Raw genomic sequence first — 22,325 nt, forward strand, 5'->3', positions numbered from 1 at the left:
GTGTGTGTGTGTGTGTGTGTGTGTGTGTGTGTGTGTGTGTGGACCTGACATGGTCATAATTTAATCATGAATTCACAGGTGGGTTCCTCATTAACGGGTGGCACCTGCGAGCATTTGTTATTGTGCTGTTAAGCTCAGCTCTTCAGAGTATTCAAGGCAAACAGACTCATTAGGGCTGTATTCACTTGGAACAACTTGGAAGCAAACGGAACGAAACTGGGAGGGACCTACCTGAATTTGTCCAATAGAAACCGTAGTTTCCGCTGCAAACTGTTTTCCTTCTGTGCAAAATGTTTTGCTACAATACGCAACTAATGAGTACACCCCATGTCTCATCCTGACCAGGTGACAGTATTCACGTAAAATGTGCTGATAAGGCTTTATTATAGGCTTATCACTGCTGATTCATAGCTTTGTTCTGTGTTGATCCTTGGTACTTGGTTGAGAACCTAATCGGTTTGCATAGGTGGGTTAGCTGACAACCTAACAATGTTCATGCTTCAGTGGTGCAGAAGTCCGTGAGATGTTGTGATTCTGGATAGCCAGTTAGCTACCAACAATGACAAACTGCCATGTAGGGAATCGTAAGTGACTCTTTCAGCTAGTTTCATCTTGTTCTTGATACCATGTCTTGTTTTGTGGTGTTTTGACGAATTTCATGACAATGAAATGCTTATGATAATAAGCTCGCTAACCAACAACTGTAACAATGTATTTCAGACAACAAGTGCTCATTGTGCAAATGTATTTGTTTTCAATAAATATTGGAGACAAAATATACACTGAACAAAAATATAAACGCATCATGCAACAATTTCAAAGATTTTACTGAGTCAATTTAAATAAATTCATTAGGCCATAATATATGGATATCACATGACTGGGAATACAGATATGCATCTGTTGCTCTGAGATACCTTTAAAAAAAGTAGGGGCATGGATCAGAAAACCAGTCCGTATCTCGTGTGACCACTATTTGCCTCATGCAGCTCGACACATCTCCTTCACATAGAGTTGATCAGGCTGTTGATTGTGGCCTGTGGAATGTTGTCTCACTCCTCTTCATTGTCTGTGTGAAGTTGCTGAATATTGGCGGGAACTGCGCATGTCGATCCAGAGCATCCCAGACATGCTCAATGGGTGACATGTCTGGTGAGTATTCAGGCCATGGAAGAACTGGGACATTTTCAGCTTCCAGGAATTGTTTAGCGATCCTTACGACATGGGGCTGTGCATTATCATGCTGAAACATAAGGTGATAGCGGCAGACGAATGGCACGACAATGGGCCTCAGGATCTCATCATGGTATTTTTCTGCATTCAAATAGCTATCAATGAAATGCAATTGTGTTTATTGTTCGTAGCTTATGCCTGCCCATACCTTAATTCCACCTCCAGCATGGGGCACTCTGTTCCCAATGTTGACATTAGCAAACCACGACGACCTACCATCTGCCCGGTACAGTTGAAACTGGGATTCATTTGTGAAGAGCACTTCTCCAGCATGCCATGCAAGTGGCCATCGAAGGTGAGCATTTGTCTACTGAAGTCGTTTACGATGCCGAACTGCTGTCAGGTCAAGACCCTGGTGAGGATGACGAGCATGCAGATGAGCTTCCCAGAGAATGTTTCTGACAGTTTGTGCAGATATTATTTTGCTGTGCAAACCCACAGCTTCATCAAGACGATCCTGCAGGCAAAGAAGCCAGATGTGGAGGTCCTAGGCTGGCGTGGTTACACATGGTCTGCGGTTGTGAGGCTAGTTGGACATACTGCCAAATTCTCTAAAATGACGTTGGTAGAGAAATGAACATTCCATTCTCTGGCAACAGCTCTGGTGGACATTCCTGCAGTCAGCATGCCAATTGCATGCTCCCTCAACTTGAGACATCTGTTACATTTTAGAGTGACCTTTTATTGTCCACAGCACAAGGTGCACCTGTGTTATGATCATGCTGTTTTATCAGCTTCTTGATATGTTTGATATATTTTATTTCAGCTCATGAAACATGGGACCAACACTTTCCATGTTGCCTTTTTTATATTTTTATTCAGTGTAGTTTACATGTTGTCAACAATCTAAGTCAACCCTGTGTCATGTCTTTGGCTATGACGGATTAAGTGATATGACATGCTATTCTATAAAATAATTTCTCTGTAATGAATATTACCTGATTGAGCTAATCATGTAAATGTAATTAACTAGAGAGTCGGGCACCACGAAATAATATTTATAGAGCTGTTATCTTTCGAATAAATTCTTAAAGACCTAGTAATATTTTACAACAATAGCAGTCAATATTAATCGTCGTCTTAATTCAGTCTCATCTGAAAGTTGTACATTCTTAGTTATCTGCACGAACCCTGGCTAACAAGTTGAATCAGCAATACAAAATTGGGTTTAAATAATTATTTATTTACTAAATACCTAGCTAATCACACAGAATTACAAGTACACATAATTAAATCATAACTTTATTACAAATTGCGTCATAAAAGAAAACGTCCCTAGCGGGCGGAACAGATATGACAACTTGTTACACAAAAGAAAAGGGGCTGGGTTTGAGTGAAAGAGCGGGAAGACTGAGGAACAAAGGGAAGAAGCTGTGCTATCGTAAATACAGTATGTTATGCATTCTAAATTACCGCCCATTTGGAAAAGGAAAATGCAATAAATATTTATTCCGAGCTGCGCTTCGGTAGGTTGGTGGTAGGTTGGTGGTAGAAGGTAGATGGAAGGCCATGTTGCCCAACCGAGTCTCTGGTTGACAATTGAATACATTGTAGTAACGTCGTTAGGTGATAGGCGGGATACTCTGTCTGTTCCTTCCTAACCCTCTTTTGCATCTGCTGTTGCTAACTCAACGGCTAGGAGGTATTTGTTTCTATACTGAATAAGATTTCAAAGTTCATACCATTTGCAACCAAATCTCACGCTGATGTTGGCTTCATTCTGTAGTTATTATCTGAACCATTCTGACATCGGACTGTCGTCCTACATCCTCAGAACAGAAGGTTATATTATCGTCAAGGGCTTATATAGGAAGGGAGAGGAGGGCTTGTTTGAAAAGTTTTATAGCCCATGTCCCTTCACAGGGGCGGGCCACTGATTTGAGCAGAGCCCCAATTTATGAAATCCCAAATCTCACATTTTAGAAGCTATAATCACATTTCATCCCATCACAAATAATATCATATTCAAACATTTAAATTGAACAACAATACCATGTGAATCCGATAACTCTTATCTGTAGACTTTCCACTGTAGAGTTTGTCATCTTATCATTGATGAGAATGTCTCAGATGACAACCGAACTGACATCATATTCATTAACCTGTTAATCCTACCCCCCTACTTTTTCGAACATTCTGTTAAAAATCGTGCAACATTTCAGCGCCCTGCTACTCATGCCAGGAATATAGTATATGCATATGATTAGTATGTGTGGATAGAAAACACTCAGATGTTTCTAAAACTGGTTAAATCACGGCTGTGACTAAAACAGAACGTGCGTTTCATCGAAAAGCGCAGGAAAATCTGATCACTGAAAATGGAAATATATATCCATGCGCGACTTGAACCCATTGATAAAGGTGAACCACATTTAATGGGGCTGAGGTTGCAATACCTACAGCTTCCACACGTTGTCTAGAGTCTTGTCATTTGCCTAGGCTTTGTGTCATGTTTGTCATTTATTGTCATGTCTTGTCCCTGTGCTCCCCATGCTATTCGTTTCCCTCTGCTGGTCTTGTTTGGTTCTATCCCTCTCTCTCCCCCTCCCTCTCTCACTCTCTCGCTCTCTCTTCTCTCTGTCGTTCCGTTCCTGCTCCCAGCTGTTCCTATTCCCCTAATCATCATTTAGTCTTCCCACACCTGTTCCCGATCCTTTCCCCTGATTAGAGTCCCTATTTATTCCTTTGTGATCCGTTCCTGTTCCGTCGGTTCCTTGTATTGTATTCACCATGCTGTGATTGCGTTTCGCCCTGTCCTGTCGTGTTTTTGCCGTGATTGTGTATCACCCTGTCCTGTCGTGTTTTGTGCCTTCATCAGATGCTGCGTGTGAGCAGGTGTCTCAGTCGACTACGGCCTGCGCCTACCCGAAGCGACCTGCAGTCTGTGGCCGCTTCTCCAGTTGTTTTCCCCTCTACAAATCTAGAGGATTTCTGTTATTCCGTTTTGGACTTTAATAAACTCTGTTTCTGTTAAGTCGCGTTTGGGTCCTCTTTCACCAGCATGACAGAAGGAACCGACCAAGGAATGGACCCAGCGACTTCAGACGCTCGTTACACTGCCGTCGAGATCCAAGGAGCCATGCTCGGCAGACACGAGCAGGAATTGTCTGCTGCTCGCCATGCCGTGGAGAACCTGGCCGCTCAGGTTTCCGACCTCTCTGGACAGTTCCAGAGTCTACGTCTCGTGCCACCTGTTACTCCCTGGCCTGCCGAGCCTCCAGAACCCAGGGTTAATAACCCACCTTGCTACTCCGGGCAGCCCACTGAGTGCCGCTCCTTTCTCACGCAGTGTGAGATTGTGTTCTCTCTCCAACCCCACACATACTCTAGAGAGAGAGCTCGGGTTGCTTACGTCATTTCACTCCTTACTGGCCGGGCTCGAGAATGGGGCACAGCTATCTGGGAGGCAAGGGCTGATTGCTCTAACAGATTCCAGAACTTTAAAGAGGAGATGATTCGGGTTTTTGACCGTTCAGTTTTGGTGGGGAGGCTTCTAGGGCCCTGGCTTCCTTATGCCAAGGTGAACGGTCCATAACGGATTATTCCATTGAGTTTCGCACTCTTGCTGCCTCTAGTGAGTGGAACGAGCCGGCGCTGCTCGCTCGTTTTCTGGAGGGACTCCACGCAGTGGTTAAGGATGAGATTCTCTCCCGGGAGGTTCCATCAGATGTGGATTCTTTGATTGCTCTCGCCATCCGCATAGAACGACGGGTAGATCTTCGTCACCGGGCTCGTGGAAGAGAGCTCGCATCAACGGTGTTTCCCTGCTCCGCATCGCAACCATCTCCCTCCTCTGGCTTTGAGACTGAGCCCATGCAGCTGGGAGGGATTCGCATCTCGAATAAGGAGAGGGAACGGAGGATCACCAACCGCCTGTGCCTCTATTGCGGAGTTGCTGGACATTTTGTTAATTCATGTCCAGTAAGAGGCCAGAGTCCATCAGTAAGCGGAGGGCTACTGGTGAGCGCTACTACTCAGGTCCCTTCATCTAGATCTTGTACTACTATGTCGGTCCATCTACGCTGGACCGGTTCGGGTGCTACATGCAGTGCTTTGATTGACTCTGGGGCTGAGGGTTGTTTCATGGACGAAGCATGGGTTCGGAAACATAACATTCCTTTCAGACCGTTAGACAGGCCTACGCCCATGTTTGCCTTAGATGGTAGTCATCTTCCCAGTATCAAATTTGAGACACTACCTTTAACTCTCACAGTATCTGGTAACCACAGTGAGACTATTTCTTTTTTGATTTTCCGTTCACCGTTTACCTGTTGTTTTGGGTCATCCCTGGCTAGTATGTCATAATCCTTCTATTAATTGGTCTAGTAATTCTATCCTATCCTGGAACGTTTCTTGTCATGTGAAGTGTTTAATGTCTGCCATCCCTCCCGTTTCTTCTGTTCCTACTTCTCAGGAGGAACCTGGCGATTTGACAGGAGTGCCGGAGGAATATCATGATCTGCGCACGGTCTTCAGTCGGTCCCGAGCCAACTCCCTTCCTCCTCACCGGTCGTATGATTGTAGTATTGATCTCCTTCCGGGGACCACTCCTCCTCGAGGTAGACTATACTCTCTGTCGGCTCCCGAACGTAAGGCTCTCGAGGATTATTTGTCTGTGTCTCTTGACGCCGGTACCATAGTGCCTTCTTCTTCTCCGGCCGGGGCGGGGTTTTTTTTGTTAAAAAGAAGGACGGTACTCTGCGCCCCTGCGTGGATTATCGAGGGCTGAATGACATAACGGTTAAGAATCGTTATCCGCTTCCCCTTATGTCATCAGCCTTCGAGATTCTGCAGGGAGCCAGGTGCTTTACTAAGTTGGACCTTCGTAACGCTTACCATCTCGTGCGCATCAGAGAGGGGGACGAGTGGAAAACGGCGTTTAACACTCCGTTAGGGCATTTTGAGTACCGGGTTCTGCCGTTCGGTCTCGCCAATGCGCCAGCTGTTTTTCAGGCATTAGTTAATGATGTTCTGAGAGACATGCTGAACATTTTTGTTTTTGTCTATCTTGACGATATCCTGATTTTTTCACCGTCACTCGAGATTCATGTTCAGCACGTTCGACGTGTTCTACAGCGCCTTTTAGAGAATTGTCTCTACGTAAAGGCTGAGAAGTGCTCTTTTCATGTCTCCTCCGTTACTTTTCTCGGTTCCGTTATTTCCGCTGAAGGCATTCAGATGGATTCCGCTAAGGTCCAAGCTGTCAGTGATTGGCCCGTTCCAAGGTCACGTGTCGAGTTGCAGCGCTTTTTAGGTTTCGCTAATTTCTATCGGCGTTTCATTCGTAATTTCGGTCAAGTTGCTGCCCCTCTCACAGCTCTTACTTCTGTTAAGACGTGTTTTAAGTGGTCCGGTTCCGCCCAGGGAGCTTTTGATCTTCTAAAAGAACGTTTTACGTCCGCTCCTATCCTCGTTACTCCTGACGTCACTAGACAATTCATTGTCGAGGTTGACGCTTCAGAGGTAGGCGTGGGAGCCATCCTATCCCAGCGCTTCCAGTCTGACGATAAGGTTCATCCTTGCGCTTATTTTTCTCATCGCCTGTCGCCATCTGAGCGCAACTATGATGTGGGTAACCGTGAACTGCTCGCCATCCGCTTAGCCCTAGGCGAATGGCGACAGTGGTTGGAGGGGCGACCGTTCCTTTTGTCGTTTGGACAGACCATAAGAACCTTGAGTACATCCGTTCTGCCAAACGACTTAATGCCCGTCAAGCTCGTTGGGCGTTGTTTTTCGCTCGTTTCGAGTTTGTGATTTCTTACCGTCCGGGTAGCAAGAACACCAAGCCTGATGCCTTATCCCGTCTGTTTAGTTCTTCTGTGGCTTCTACTGATCCCGAGGGGATTCTTCCTTATGGGCGTGTTGTCGGGTTAACAGTCTGGGAATTGAAAGACAGGTTAAGCAAGCACTCACGCACACTGCGTCGCCGCGCGCTTGTCCTAGTAACCTCCTTTTCGTTCCTGTTTCCACTCGTCTGGCTGTTCTTCAGTGGGCTCACTCTGCCAAGTTAGCTGGTCATCCCGGTGTTCGAGGCACTCTTGCGTCTATTCGCCAGCGCTTTTGGTGGCCGACTCAGGAGCGTGACACGCGCCGTTTCGTGGCTGCTTGTTCGGACTGCGCGCAGACTAAGTCGGGTAACTCTCCTCCTGCCGGTCGTCTCAGACCGCTCCCCATTCCTTCTCGACCATGGTCTCACATTGCCTTAGACTTCATTACCGGTCTGCCTTTGTCTGCGGGGAAGACTGTGATTCTGACGGTTGTCGATAGGTTCTCTAAGGCGGCACATTTCATTCCCCTCGCTAAACTTCCTTCCGCTAAGGAGACGGCACAAATCATTATTGAGAATGTATTCAGAATTCATGGCCTCCCGTTAGACGCCGTTTCAGACAGAGGCCCGCAATTCACGTCACAGTTTTGGAGGGAGTTCTGTCGTTTGATTGGTGCGTCCGTCAGTCTCTCTTCCGGGTTTCATCCCCAGTCTAACGGTCAAGCAGAGAGGGCCAATCAGACGATTGGTCGCATACTACGCAGCCTTTCTTTCAGAAACCCTGCGTCTTGGGCAGAACAGCTCCCCTGGGCAGAATACGCTCACAATTCGCTTCCTTCGTCTGCTACCGGGTTATCTCCGTTTCAGAGTAGTCTGGGTTACCAGCCTCCTCTGTTCTCATCCCAGCTTGCCGAGTCCAGCGTTCCCTCCGCTCAAGCGTTTGTCCAACGTTGTGAGCGCACCTGGAGGAGGGTGAGGTCTGCACTTTGCCGTTACAGGGCACAGACGGTGAGAGCCGCCAATAAACGCAGGATTAAGAGTCCAAGGTATTGTTGCGGCCAGAGAGTGTGGCTTTCCACTCGCAACCTTCCTCTTACGACAGCTTCTCGTAAGTTGACTCCGCGGTTCATTGGTCCGTTCCGTGTCTCCCAGGTCGTCAATCCTGTCGCTGTGCGACTGCTTCTTCCGCGACATCTTCGTCGCGTCCATCCTGTCTTCCATGTCTCCTGTGTTAAGCCCTTTCTTCGCACCCCGTTCGTCTTCCCTCCCCCTCCCGTCCTTGTCGAGAGCGCACCTATTTACAAGGTACATAAGATTATGGACATGCGTTCTCGGGGACGGGGTCACCAATACCTAGTGGATTGGGAGGGTTACGGTCCTGAGGAGAGGAGTTGGGTTCCGTCTCGGGACGTGCTGGACCGTTCGCTCATCGATGATTTCCTCCGTTGCCGCCAGGATTCCTCCTCGAGTGCGCCAGGAGGCGCTCGGTGAGTGGGGGGGTACTGTCATGTTTGTCATTTATTGTCATGTCTTGTCCCTGTGCTCCCCATGCTATTCGTTTCCCTCTGCTGGTCTTGTTTGGTTCTATCCCTCTCTCTCCCCCTCCCTCTCTCACTCTCTCGCTCTCTCTTCTCTCTGTCGTTCCGTTCCTGCTCCCAGCTGTTCCTATTCCCCTAATCATCATTTAGTCTTCCCACACCTGTTCCCGATCCTTTCCCCTGATTAGAGTCCCTATTTATTCCTTTGTGATCCGTTCCTGTTCCGTCGGTTCCTTGTATTGTATTCACCATGCTGTGATTGCGTTTCGCCCTGTCCTGTCGTGTTTTTGCCGTGATTGTGTATCACCCTGTCCTGTCGTGTTTTGTGCCTTCATCAGATGCTGCGTGTGAGCAGGTGTCTCAGTCGACTACGGCCTGCGCCTACCCGAAGCGACCTGCAGTCTGTGGCCGCTTCTCCAGTTGTTTTCCCCTCTACAAATCTAGAGGATTTCTGTTATTCCGTTTTGGACTTTAATAAACTCTGTTTCTGTTAAGTCGCGTTTGGGTCCTCTTTCACCAGCATGACACTTTGTTTCTTGGTCAAACAGACGCAAGGCAACGCATTTCTTCCGGTCTCCGACCGGATATTTTGGTTGAGAATTACCAGGACATTATTTCCAGATGGACAGCTAAAGAATATACTTCGCCTCGTGATCAATTTGATCACTTATTAACGTTTAATAATACCTAAAGTTGCATTACAAAAGTATTTTGAAGTGTTTTGTGAAAGTTTATCGTCGACTTTTTTTTATTTAAAAAAATGACGTTACGTTATAAGACGCTATTTTTTTCATTTATCACACAGTCTTCATAGATCGTTATCTAGGCTATATATGGACCGATTTAATAAATAAAAAAAGACCCAATAGTGATTATGGGACATCTAGGAGTGCCAACAAAGAAGATGGTCAAAGGTAATAAATGTTTTATATTTTATTTGTGCGGTTTGTGTAGCGACGACTATGCTAATTATTATGTTTACGTCCCCTGCGGGTCTTTTGGGGCGTTACATGCTATCAGATAATAGCTTCTCATGCTTTTGCCGAAAAGCATTTTACAAATCTGACTTGTTGCCTGGATTCACAACGAGTGTAGCTTTAATTCAATACCCTGCATGTGTATTTTAATGAACATTTGAGTTTTAACTAGTACTATTAGCATTTAGCGTAGTGCATTTGCATTTCCAGATGTCTAGATGGGACGCCTGCGTGACAGGTAGGACCAAGAGGTTAAGTACCACCGCATATGTTCAATTGTTCGGATTACCAGAATATAGTTCATTTCCCCCCACCTTCTGATGTTCCCAGAATCTCTATGTTAACCAAGGGTTTTGCAAATGTAACCTCAGTAGGGTAGAGAGAGGAAAAGGGGGGAAGAGGTATTTATGACTGTCATAAACCTACCCCCAGGCCAACGTCATGACACCTGTCTGTTTTGCCCCATAGTTCCACACGTGTTAGGTTGGTTCTTAAGAAACAAAACCATCTATACCATCTACTATTTGGGATGTTAGTCCTTGGCTTTCACCAAGGGATAGCAGCTGAATTATCCACATAATGTCAAGCTACATTTATCTCTATGTGCCAATGAGTTGGCTATGATTAGTGATTGGGGGGAAAATCGATTAGTTACATATCGGAATATTATTTTTTCATAGCTCGTTCTACATCTTTTTATAGGGAGCCAATTTGTTTTCAGCACTTATAACCATGTCTGAACAAAACTCGTTGTCCCTTTGCAGCAGACATGTTTGAGCAATTTGTTTGGAACATCGAATCGCAATAAAATCACAGTATCGAATCGCAATACATAGAATTGTGAGAATCGCAATATACACCTTATCGGCACATAAGTATCGTCATAATATCATATCGTAAGGTCCCTGGCAATTCCCAGCCCTAGCTAAGATGTGACCATCCAGCCACTAATTGCTCTTTCAAGTTAAGCTACTACTGAAAGAATAAATACTGTAGCAGAGACTGTTTTATAGATTCTGTCTCACATCTACCATAGCTGGGGGAAATATGTTTGTAGATTGTATTTGGGTGAAGGGAAGTTGTAGGCTATTCAATACTTTTGACAGTCAGATTTGCATGAAACCAACCAAACAAACAGGGTCAAGGGTTCATATTTTCCTCGAATCTTATCTCTTTAGTGGTGAGTTCTGAGCCTGTTTATCTGCCAAGATTGAAGATGTGATATTCCTCTGTGACATCAGCAAATACTCTTTCACAGGGGCCAGCGTGTTACCTCTACTATCTGTATTCAGACACCATGACACAACACACAGATTCGTGACTTGCTGTTCCGAACCCACTGTCTTCAACTATTAAGCCTGGCAGATTGATTAAAGCACTGACGGTTTCTCCACCACTGCTTTCTGATCTCATTAGGCCATTACATCATTCATTATCTCATGAGGAAATTTCAAAAGGTTGAAGATGAACACTTCAATGTCAGTGTCCAGAGATGTTTTTTTCCTGGTACTAAGGGAGGGAGGTTGAACTGAAGTCAAGGAGAGAGAGAAATCACATGGAAAAGACCCCTGTTGATAGGGCTGGAAGCTGTTAAAAAACAGTGGAAAATTGGCCAATTCAACTGTCGCAAGCTGTGCTTGTGGAAGATGGTTAGTTAATACCACAACAGAGAAATGTTAACTAACACTAAAATTATTGCTCCAATGAACTAAATTTGATGCTGGCTGCTAACTTAAGGAAAAGCTTTTACTAACTAAAACTACTCTAGTCTTTTGGCAAACTGACCTTAGACTGGAAAATTGTACCTCTATAAGGTCACTGTACTCTCAGTTATCTTAGCGGATTCATTATTTCCTACAGAAGGCCCAAAGACACGTGCATTGTTTTCAGAATCCTGTAATTGACCTTAATTGCCAATTTCCCCTCAAAAACAGGATAAATGCAATCATACAGCAGATTGATTGCTCTGCAGTGGATGCAGATTTGATTTTTTTGCTTATTCTCATTTGTATTGAAAACCTCAGATAATTTGACTGTATATGGGTTGTCATCTATCTTGTTTGAGTTTGTCAAAAGTACCAATGGCCTTGTGCATTATCATGAAAGAAGGAAGCTTACTTATTTTAATGACTTACTATTTTGCAGCCAAGATGGAAGCCTGTTCAGTGTTCCCTTTCCTACAAAGTAGGCTATTTTATTTATTTCCTAGAAGACTAAAAAGCTATACCCCTATCAGGCCCGTATAGTATGAATTGTAGATACTCATATATCCTGTTCTTTGAAGGCTCGGTCTTTTCATGTATTCTATTGTGAAATTTTGACAATTGAGGGTTTGCTGAAAGACTGAAGAGAGACCTTATTCCATGTCTCAGTCACTGTTCCCAAACATCTTGCTTATAGACTAGCCTACATGCCTGAGACTAACTCAATGACTTTCCTGGCTACTGAATGCTATGCAGAACTTCGATCATGAGGCTACAGTACCAATATTTCAAATGTTAATCTAATTTTGATTGATCAACTGCACATACTGTACAGAAACAATAAAAACAATTTAATGCAGGTTACTGCAAACAATTTTTGAAAGTTAATTTAGCATAATATTAAATGAGGTACATTTGAGTTAATGTAGGAGGCGCTAATGATGTGAGCCTCAACCACTTGTCAAATAAGTGACAATGTGGTTGATTCATCGACGTGTGAAAATGCTGTCAGTGTCAGATAGTTTCCAACAAGTATGTCTAAAAGTTTGTCTTAAGAGGTGTCCTGACCATACAGCATTTAAAGAATCTGGACTTACTGTAGGCCAAAATATGTTGCCAACAGTAGTCCAAACCTCTCAGTAAAGTGAAACCTGCATTGCTGATGCTAAGAATGTAATCTCTAAACTCCTACTCATTCCCAGCATCTCCTCTGCCAATCAAGTTGTCCAAAAATGTAACCGATCCCCAACATAGGCCGCTTTAGCTGGTTGCTCTCGCTCCACAGTACTGGAGAACCTTCACGTAAAAAAAACCTGAACAAAGAGACTTTGTCTCTGCTTCTATAAGTAGCTTCTGTGTTCTATGAGACTGCAGGTGTTGTCGAAAGCCTTCAAGGCAGTTTCACACACAAGCCTACTACATACAAACGAGTAGGCCTATACCTGAATAGAATTGTGAAAACAGTCTATTATAGTAATATGAAAAGTATTCCAACACATCAGAACACTCAACCTCATGAAAGACCTCAGGGAGCCTAGTTCATGTTTGCTATAACCAGTATTACGTGTTTGTATGTGTGTGTCTGAACTTTCTCTACCCAACAGTGTTGAACTGCAGCTGCTTGCTGTTAATTTTCACCCTGGTATCGCCAACTTGTCAAGCATGTTCGGTAAAATGCATTCTATGTGGCTTTGTGGGGCAGGTAGTAGGCTAGGTGATACAGGTGAGAGAATAGTGTTCACACGTTTTATTCACCATTGTTCTCAGAAGGTAACGTTCCGTAATGGAAGATTACCGTTTCAAATAAAGCATTGTCCCAGAAAAGCAAAAACACCCAGAGGGAAAGCAAACAAAAGGCTGGCCTGAATATGTTTCCATGACTGGAATGTCATTTTGACATTCTTACTTGTAATGTTGGTTGTGGTGGCTTATGTTGACTCAACATGTTCAAACAAATATACTTTAGGCATAGAAAGAGGAAACATGGTACGCTCACTGTTGAAATGTGCTCTATATGCAAACAGACTCTCTATATAATGTATCTATATGGCACAAATAAGCCTAGCTTATTGGTTCAAGTTTAGTTACCTGAGTAACATTTTAAATTCCTTCCTTTGTGTGTTTGAGTTGTGGTGATAAGACTGTGTGGCCTAGGTGAGACGTTAAAACAATTAGTTCTATAACAGGAGCTGACCCGTTTTCAAATCCCCATGAGCTCTCCCCAGAGTGTTTTCTACTATGTGCATCCTGCTCCCTGCGCTATGTTTACTGTGCACTTTTTCTGACTCTGGTTGCCTGTGTTTCCACCACTTGACAGTGTGTCCTTTTCAACAAAAAAATGAAATTTTCCAATGATATCCATTGTTCTTAAAGGATGAATAAGGTAAATGGATGGAGATCAGATCTTTTTGTGTTTTGCGGACACAGAATGGGTGGGGTTCAGGGACGCAGTTCAAACCAGAGAGCGATAGAGAGACCAAGAGGGAAGGAGGAGGAGTCGAAGAAAGAGAGAGCCTTGTTCAGAGGAACTGCTGCAGAGCTGTTCTTTCTCTCTCAGAGCCACATGTGTTTTGTGATTAGAGCAGGTGAATGAAGAGGAGGCACAGGGGAGATAGGGGTAAGTCCTATGGCACAGGTGTTTTATGCTTACATAATTATTTCTATCTCCGACCGGGAACTTTAGAACCTGGAGGAATGAATGTGACTTCAACATTCCAACCAATGTTATTATAGTTTATAGACTTTTCCTTGAAATTCAGTTTAGTTAGGTTTAAGATCTGATTTACTTGTTTTTTTGTGTAAGGGACCGGAAGTAGCCTGTGTGTTTAATGTTAGAAGACATTTATGTATAGTGTTTCGATTTTTGGGGGATGTAAGGTTTTGCCACTGTGGAGCAGTAATACACACTTTGATGGGTCAGGTCATAGGTCAGGTTCTTTTTCAAGTGGAATCAATGCGTTCAGCCCCCCCGTGTTTTTCTGCTTCTCATTAAGAAAAATTATATTTGGGTCTTGGAGGTGTGGTTTGATGTGGGTGTGTTATGTTCACTATATCGTACCCTGGCAATTAATGTTTGTCCCTCCTTTAGTCACCACATCCACAGCATAGCCAATACCACTTCCTCAAAATAGTCCGAATTAATCCAAGATAAACCAATAAATCTGTAATTTATTTTGATGTTTTGCAGTGGATGTGTTAGCCGCACAATTTTACATCTCGCTCAGGTGTTTGGTGCAGTATTTCTGAAGTAAAAAGACGTGCATGGATAACCTAGTCAGTGCACTGCAGACAGTATTGATTCCGCTTCTGCTGTCTGTGCTTAGAACTGATTTCTGAGAACATGTCATCAACTTTATCAGCAAGCTGTCGACCTATTGTAAATAAAGCACAAGCAACACGCTGTTTCAGTGCCCAAAAACACTAGCTAGTTAGCTAAGTTCCATCTATTTTTGTCAATGAAACTACCTAGTAGTTGCTAGCAGGCACATTGAGCAGGCAGGCCGATCAATATACAATATATGTCTATACGACAATGAGACAAAATAAGGAAGTGGATAGAATGACATGATTATCAGTCAAATTAACAAATGTATATAATATTGATTACTATGTACGGCGCCTTCAGAAAGTTTTCATACCCCTAGACTTATTCCACATTTTGTTGTTACATCCTGGAACCAAACAGCTACAATTTGGACTTGTCAGACCAAAAGACATCTTTCCACCGGTCTAATGTCCATTGCTCATGTTTCTTGGCCCAAGCAAGTCTCTTCTTCTTATTGGTATCCTTTAGTAGTGGTTTCTTTGCAGTAATTTGACCATGAAGGCCTGATTCACACAGTCTCCTCTGAACAGTTGATTTTGAGATGTGTTTGTTACTTGAACTCTGAAGCATTTATTTGGACTGCAATTTCTGAGGCTGGTAACTAATGCAGCAGAGGTAACTCTGGGTCTTCCTTTCCTGTGGCTGTCCTCTTGAGAGTCAGTTGCATCATAGCGTTTGGTTTTGGCGACTGCACTTGAAGAAACTTTAAAAGTCCTCGACATTGTTTGTATTGACTGACCTTCATGTCTTAAAGTAATGATGGACTGTAATTTCTTTTTGCTTATTTGAGCTGTTCTTGCCATAATATGGACTTGATATTTTACCAAATAGGGTTGTCTTATGTATACCACCCCTACCTTGTCACAACACAACTGATTGGCTCAAATGCATTAAGAAGGAAAGAAATTCCACAAATTAACTTTTAACAAGGCACACCTGTTCATTGAAATGCATTCCAGGTGACTACCTCATGATGCTGACAAACCTTTGACTGGTTGTGTGTGTGCGCGCTTTTGTTTGTACAGTGTACTGTTAATTTGTCAAAGATAAGTTTCTGTATAGTTTTAGTTTTTCAAATGGGTTTGTGAATAGTTTTTTATTTCAGTTTCTGAATGTCTTTCATTAGTAGTTTCGGTTTACTATAACCTTGCTTCCAACAACATGTTTGTCAGTGAGACTGTCTATTGTATCTTTGTCAACCAGAGTCTGAGGAAAGTTTATATTGACAATAATCTGTAGCTCTATATTTTTGCTGTGTCTATTTGGCTTGAATTGGTTAGTCTCATCCCTGAAACATACGTTTTAGAATTGTGAATGAGTCACTCTGCTACTGGCGCCCTGTTTGTGTACTTGGCATGCTTTGGGGGGACAGGTTAAACTCTGGTCACAGACACAGCCTTTTGCTTTTCTGCCTTGTTAGTTACTCAGTGGTGTAAAGAACTTAAGTGAAAATACTTGAAAGTACTTCTTAAGTCGTTTTTGGTGGTGTCTGTACTTTACTATTTATATTTTTGACAACTTTTACTTCACTACATTCCTAAAGATGATTATGTACTTTTTGCTCCATACATTTTCCCTGACACCCAAAAGTACTTGTTACATTTTGAATGCTTAGCTGGACATGAAAATCGTCCAAGAAAACATCCCTTGTCGTCCCTACCGCCTATGATCTGTCAGACTCCCTAAACACAAATCCTTTGCTTGTAAATTGTGTTGGAGTGTGCCCCTGGCTATCTGTGAAAAAAAAAAAAATTGTGCCATCATGTGTTTAATATAAGCAATTTGAAACAATTTATACTTAAGTATATTTAAAACCAAATTCTTTTACACTTTTACTCAGGTAGTATTTTACTGGGTGACTTTCACTTTTACTAGAGTAATTTTCTATTAAGGTATCTTTACTTTCACTCAAGTATGACAATTGAGTACTTCTTCCACCAATGTCGTTACTCTTCCATTCCATGGCCAAACCTCGAAGGGAAGAATTTACAGCATGAAGCAGTATGGTTGGACTATGTATCATTGATGCGTTTTCCACTTGTCCTTGTTTCATTTTGTGATCCAAGTAATTTTTTCCAGCATCAGAAATGTCAGCGTTCTGCCATGTAGTCTGGTTTCTGGCCTCTAGTTTCATTTATGAGGGGCTGTAGGCCTAAACATCCTTGATTTTAGATTTTAAAAAGCTCACGTTATTTCCATATATATAATGTATCTAGGGCCGGGACAATACCAGCATCACGATACTTGTTAGTATTGTGCAAGGAAACAAAGCATGAAGCCCTAATGTTGGAAACAAACATATTGTCATCCAGAGTCATATTTATATATTTTCCATGCTATAGCACACACATTTTGACATACAGCATGTTTTTAAAGGACCAAAGAGTTTGGTCTACTTCGTGTTTTCATGGAAAACATATACTAGAATAATCACAACCCTAGATGTATCTGCCATGACTTTTCAATATTAGCTGTAAGCGTGCACACAAAGCTGTGTCAGATGGTTGAGTAAGAATATACATGATTCTTCTAACACAGTTTGGTGTTCACTGTTTGTATGAGTCGGGCAGCAGGTGCTGTTATGTCACTGAATGCCGAGCATCAGCTACAACACTATTAAGTAAACATAATTGCACTGCCATATGAGCAGTTCAGTTACTTTGCTACATATTTTTTTACATTTTAGTAATATAGCAGACACTCTTATCCAGAGCGACTTACAGTAGTGAGTGCATACATTTACCCCTGTGGGAATCAAACTCACAACCCCGGCAGTGCAAGCACCCTGCTATAATACCAACAGAGCTACACGGGACTATTAGATTGCTGATGTTTTGCAAGCTGTTGGAGTGATGAAATTACGGTTTCCTTTATGCCTCTCCTGCAGCTATGTACAACTATAGACATGGCATATCAACTCGCCATTGGAATTACAGTGGCATGAAGTACTCCTGAATCTTCAAAGTCAACTATCAAGTTATTTTCCAACTCTTTGTTCACTACACGAAATGTGTTGTATTTAAGTGTTCTGTGTTCATTGCTCCCGGGATACTTCTGTTCCGAAGTTGTTTGAACAGCAGTAAACTGACCACCACTACCTGTAAACATACTCTCTCTCCGTAGACAGTAAATTGCTAAATAAACTTTGTCCAGTTGGTCAATGCAGTGCTTGTAAACATTGTGTAAAGTTGTCTGTGTATTTACTCATCATGACAATGCTAGGCCTTGCTTTATAACAGGTAGGTAGCCTAGTGGTTAGAGCGTTGGACTTGTAACCGAAAGGTTGCAAGATCAAATCCCTGAGCTGACAAGGTAAAAATCTGTCGCCCTGAACAAGGCAGTTAACCCACTGTTCCTAGGCCGTCATTGAAAATAAGATTTCTTTCTTAACTGACTTGCCAAGTTAAATAGAAGTTTAAAAAAATACTCACACACTTTGGGACAATGCTTTATTAGAAAAGTAGTCTCATTACGGAACGTTACCTTCCGAGAACGATGGTGAATAAAATGCGTAATCACCATTCTCTCACCTGTATCACTTGGTCTACTACCTGGCCCACAAACCCACATAGAATGAACTATGCAAATATTTACTCAACATGGTTGCCAGTAGACGGCATGCAGCTGCAGTTGAACACCTTTGGGTAGAGAGTTCAGACACATGGTGAAGTTAGAAAGCACAGGGACATGATCTTTGATGCAGTGTATTTTCTCTGGTCGCACAGAAAAGCAGTTCATACGGGTGTTCTCATGGTTTCCATAGACCAGTCTGGGGGGGGGATCCTTACTGTAACAAATGGTTTCAGGGGAACTAAACTATTTTTTTAACCTGTGTGGGGGAAAAAATAATTTATATATATTTTTTAACCCATGCAAACTCGTAACTAGTTATTCCTTTGTTCAGGTGAAGGGTGGCTTTGCTCATCCTCACATGTTATGTCATATGTTTGCATCTTACATTTAAGGCTGCCTTACCCCATATTTTAGTATACTTCCCCTAGGGTCCACTACATCCAGTGGTGGAAAAAGTACCCAATTGTCATACTTGAGAGTAAAAGTAAAGATACCTTTTTTTTAATAGAAAATAACTAAAGTAAAAGTGTGTCACCCAGTAAAATACTAGAGTAAAACGTATTTGGTTTTAAATATACTAAAGTATCAAAAGTAAATGTAATTGCTCAAATATACTTAAGTATTGAAAGCAAAAGTATAAATCATTTCAAATTCCCTTAAGCACTTTGTTTAAAAAAAAACTATGGATAACCTGGGGCATACTCCAACACATACATAATTTACAAACAAAGAATTTGGGTTTAGTTCGCAGTACGGATGACCGGGGATGTTCTCTTGATACGTGTGTGAATTGGAGCATTTTCCTGTCATACTAGCCATTTAAAAATATAAGTACAGTACAGATACCCCCAAAAACTACTTAAGTAGTACTTAAGTACTTTACACCACTGATTACAGCTCTTGTCCCCATGCAGTGCCATTCATTTGAATGTTGGTTATTCTTCCACAATGTCACAATGGATGGCAGAAATGTCAAGTTATGTATCACTAGATTTGATTTATTAACCGATTTTTAAGGGTATTCTGTGCATCTTTCATATGGTCTGGATGCCTTTGGAATACTGTACAACAAAAGGAGTTTGTATTGAAAAATGCACACATCAGGGGAGATACCTATTTAGGCCATCCCTAGCTGCTGGACTGCTCAGTCCTGTCCCTGGGGGTCTGACATACTGTTGTCACTCTGGCCTTGCTCTAACACACCTGAAACCAATAATGAATGTTTAACTAAGATCCTAAAGTCCTCCCTCGCCCTCCTTTTGTCAAATCTGACCACGACTCCATTTTGTTGCTCTCAGCCTTTAGACAGAAACTTAAACAGGAAACAACCCTGCTCAGGTCTGTTCAACGCTGGTCCGACCAATCTGATTCAACGCTTCAAGATTGCTTCGATCAAGTGGACTGGGATATGTTCCAGATAGCGTCAAACAACAACATTGATGTATACGCAGATTCGGTGAGCGAGTATATTAGCAAGTGCATCGGTGATGTTGTACCCACAGCAACAATTAAAACCTTCCCCAACCAGAAACAGTGGATTGATGGCAGCATTCGCGCAAAACTGACGTGAACCACTGCTTTTAATCAGGGCAAGGCGACCGGAAACATAACCGAATACAAACAGTGTAGCTATTCCCTCCGCAAGGCAATCAAACAAGCTAATCGTCAGTATAGAGACAAAGTAGAGTTGAAATTCAACGGCTCAGACACGACGTATGTGGCAGGGTCTACAGTCAATCATGGACTACAAAAAGAAAACCAGCCCCGTCGTGGACCCAGATATCTTGCACCCAGACAAACTAAACAACCTCTTTGCTCGCCTTGAGGACAATGCAGTGCCACCATCACGACCCACTACCAAAACCTGCGGACTCTCCTTCACCGCAGCCAATGTGCGTAAAACATTTAAACGTGTTAACCCTCACAAGGCTGCCGGCCCAGACGGCATCCCTAGCCGCGTCCTCAGAGCATGCGCAGACCAGCTGGCTGGTGTGTTTACTGACATATTCAATCATTCCCTATCCCAGTCTGCTGTTCCCACATGCTTCAAGATGGCCACCATTGTTCCTATTCCTTAGAAAGCTAAGGTAACTGAGCTAAACGACTATTGCCCCATTGCACTCACTTCCGTCATCATGAAGTGCTTTGAGAGACTAGTCAAGGATCACATCACCTCCACCCTCCCTGACACCCTAGACCCATTCCAAATTGCTTAACGCCCCAATAGGTCCACAGACGATGCAATCACACTGCACAATGCCCTAACCCATCTGGACAAGAGGAATACCTATGTAAGAATGCTATTCATCGACTGCAGCTCAGCATTTAACACCATAGTACCCTCCAAACTCGTCATTAAGTTCGAGACCCTGGGTCTCGACCACGCCCTGTGCAACTGGGTCCTGGACTTTCTGACGTGACGCCTCCAGGTGGTGAGGGTAGGAAACCTCTCCACCCCGCTGATCCTCAAACACTGGGACCCCACAAGGGTGCGTTCTCATCCCTCTCCTGTACTCCCTGTTCACCCATGACTGCGTGGCCATGCACGCCTTCAACTCAATCATCAAGTTTGCAGACGACACTAAAGTGGTAGGCTTGATTACCAACAACGACGAGACGGCCTACAGGGAGGTGCTGAGGGCCCTCAGAGTATGGTGTCAGGAAAATAACCTAACACTCAACGTCAACAAAACGAAGGATATTATCGTGGACTTAAGGAAACAGCAGAGGGAGAACCCCCCTATCCACATCGATGGGACAGTAGTGGAGAAGGTGGAAAGTTTTAAGTTCCTCGGCGTACACATCACGGACAACCTGAAATGGTCCACCCACACAGACAGCGTGGTGAAGAAGGCGCAACAGCGCCAGAAGGCATCACCGGGGGCAAACTACCTGCCCTCCAGGACACCTACACCACCCGATGTTAGAGGAAGGCCAAAAAGATCATCATGGACAACAACCACCTGAGCCACTGCCTGTTCACCCCACTATCATCCAGAAGGCGAGGTCAGTACAGGTGCATCAAAGCTGGGACCGAGAGACTGAAAAACAGCTTCTATCTCAAGGCCAACAGACTGTTAAACAGCCATCACTAACATTGAGTGGCTTTTGCCAACATACTTACTCAAATCTATAGCCACTTTAATAATAAAAAATTGGATGTAATAAATGTATCACTAGTCACTTTAAACAATGCCACTTTATGTCCGTCCCCTCGCCCCCGACCCTGGCGCGAACCAGGGACGCTCTGCACACAGACAACAGTCACCCTCGAAGCATCGTTACCCATCGCTCCACAAAAGCTGTTGCACTTGCAGAGCAAGGGGAACCACTATTTCAAGGTCTCAGAGCAAGTGACGTCTCCGATTGAAACGCCACTAGCGCGCATGTGACCAATAAAATTAGATTTGATTTGAATAGCGGGTGGTTTGAATTTTTTTATGTGGGGAGTGGGGGGTATTGATATTTGTGGGTCAAACTTTCTCACTTATCATTATTCAGGATTATCCATAATCATGGTAGCGTCCACAATCATGTAGAAGTGTTTAGAAACATATTATATTCTTATTTACAATAAAAGTTACCCCAAAAGGGTCATATTAGATTGAAATGCAGAAATAGAAATGCAGGAAATTATCTTTAGATGCCCAAAACATTCTGAGGGAGGACCCCCAGACCATCCACCATGTTGTCCCTCCACTTCTAAAACCAAAGTTGTACCCCCAAGTTGAATACATTTGTGGTTTTCCCCTCGGCAGCATGGCTAAAGTCTGCTGTGGAATAATAACACTGGCTGCCCTGTAAGATAATTCAAGGAGCAAAGGTCCACTGCACGCAACTGACTCGGTGACGGCAAATCTCTAATCTCTCTCTCTCTCACACACTTACACTCCTCCTCTGTGGGTTACCCTTTCCCCTACTTCACTCCTGTTGTGAATTGCCTCTCACACTGAGTCAAAACAGGCTGCTACATACAGTGGGGCAACAAAGTATTTAGTCAGCCACCAATTGTGCAAGTTCTCCCACTTAAAAAGATGAGAGAGGCCTGTAAATTTGCATCATAGGTACACTTCAACTATGACAGTCAAAATGAGGAAGGAAAATCCAGAAAATCACATTGTAGGATTTTTAATGAATTTATTTGCAAATTATGGTGGAAAATAAGTATTTGGTCACCTACAAACAAGCAAGATTTCTGGCTCTTACAGA

The 22,325-nt window shown here is 43.2% G+C and overlaps 1 protein-coding gene across 2 annotated transcripts in view; it reads left to right on the forward strand.

The window, feature by feature from the left end:
- LOC124041255 (phosphatidylcholine:ceramide cholinephosphotransferase 1-like) overlaps positions 1-22,325 on the forward strand; it is a 54,600-nt gene that overhangs the window by 21,049 nt on the left and 11,226 nt on the right. The window contains exon 1 of one of the 2 annotated variants that reach the window (XM_046358629.1): positions 13,760-13,835. The exons of the other annotated variant lie outside the window; for it this stretch is intronic. The gene's annotated coding sequence lies outside the window, so the exon portion shown is untranslated. Of the gene's footprint in view, positions 1-13,759; positions 13,836-22,325 lie in introns of those variants that run through there. 2 annotated transcript variants of the gene reach the window in all.

The sequence above is a fragment of the Oncorhynchus gorbuscha genome, linkage group LG08, assembly GCF_021184085.1.
Source record: "Oncorhynchus gorbuscha isolate QuinsamMale2020 ecotype Even-year linkage group LG08, OgorEven_v1.0, whole genome shotgun sequence".
Taxonomy (NCBI): domain Eukaryota; kingdom Metazoa; phylum Chordata; class Actinopteri; order Salmoniformes; family Salmonidae; genus Oncorhynchus; species Oncorhynchus gorbuscha.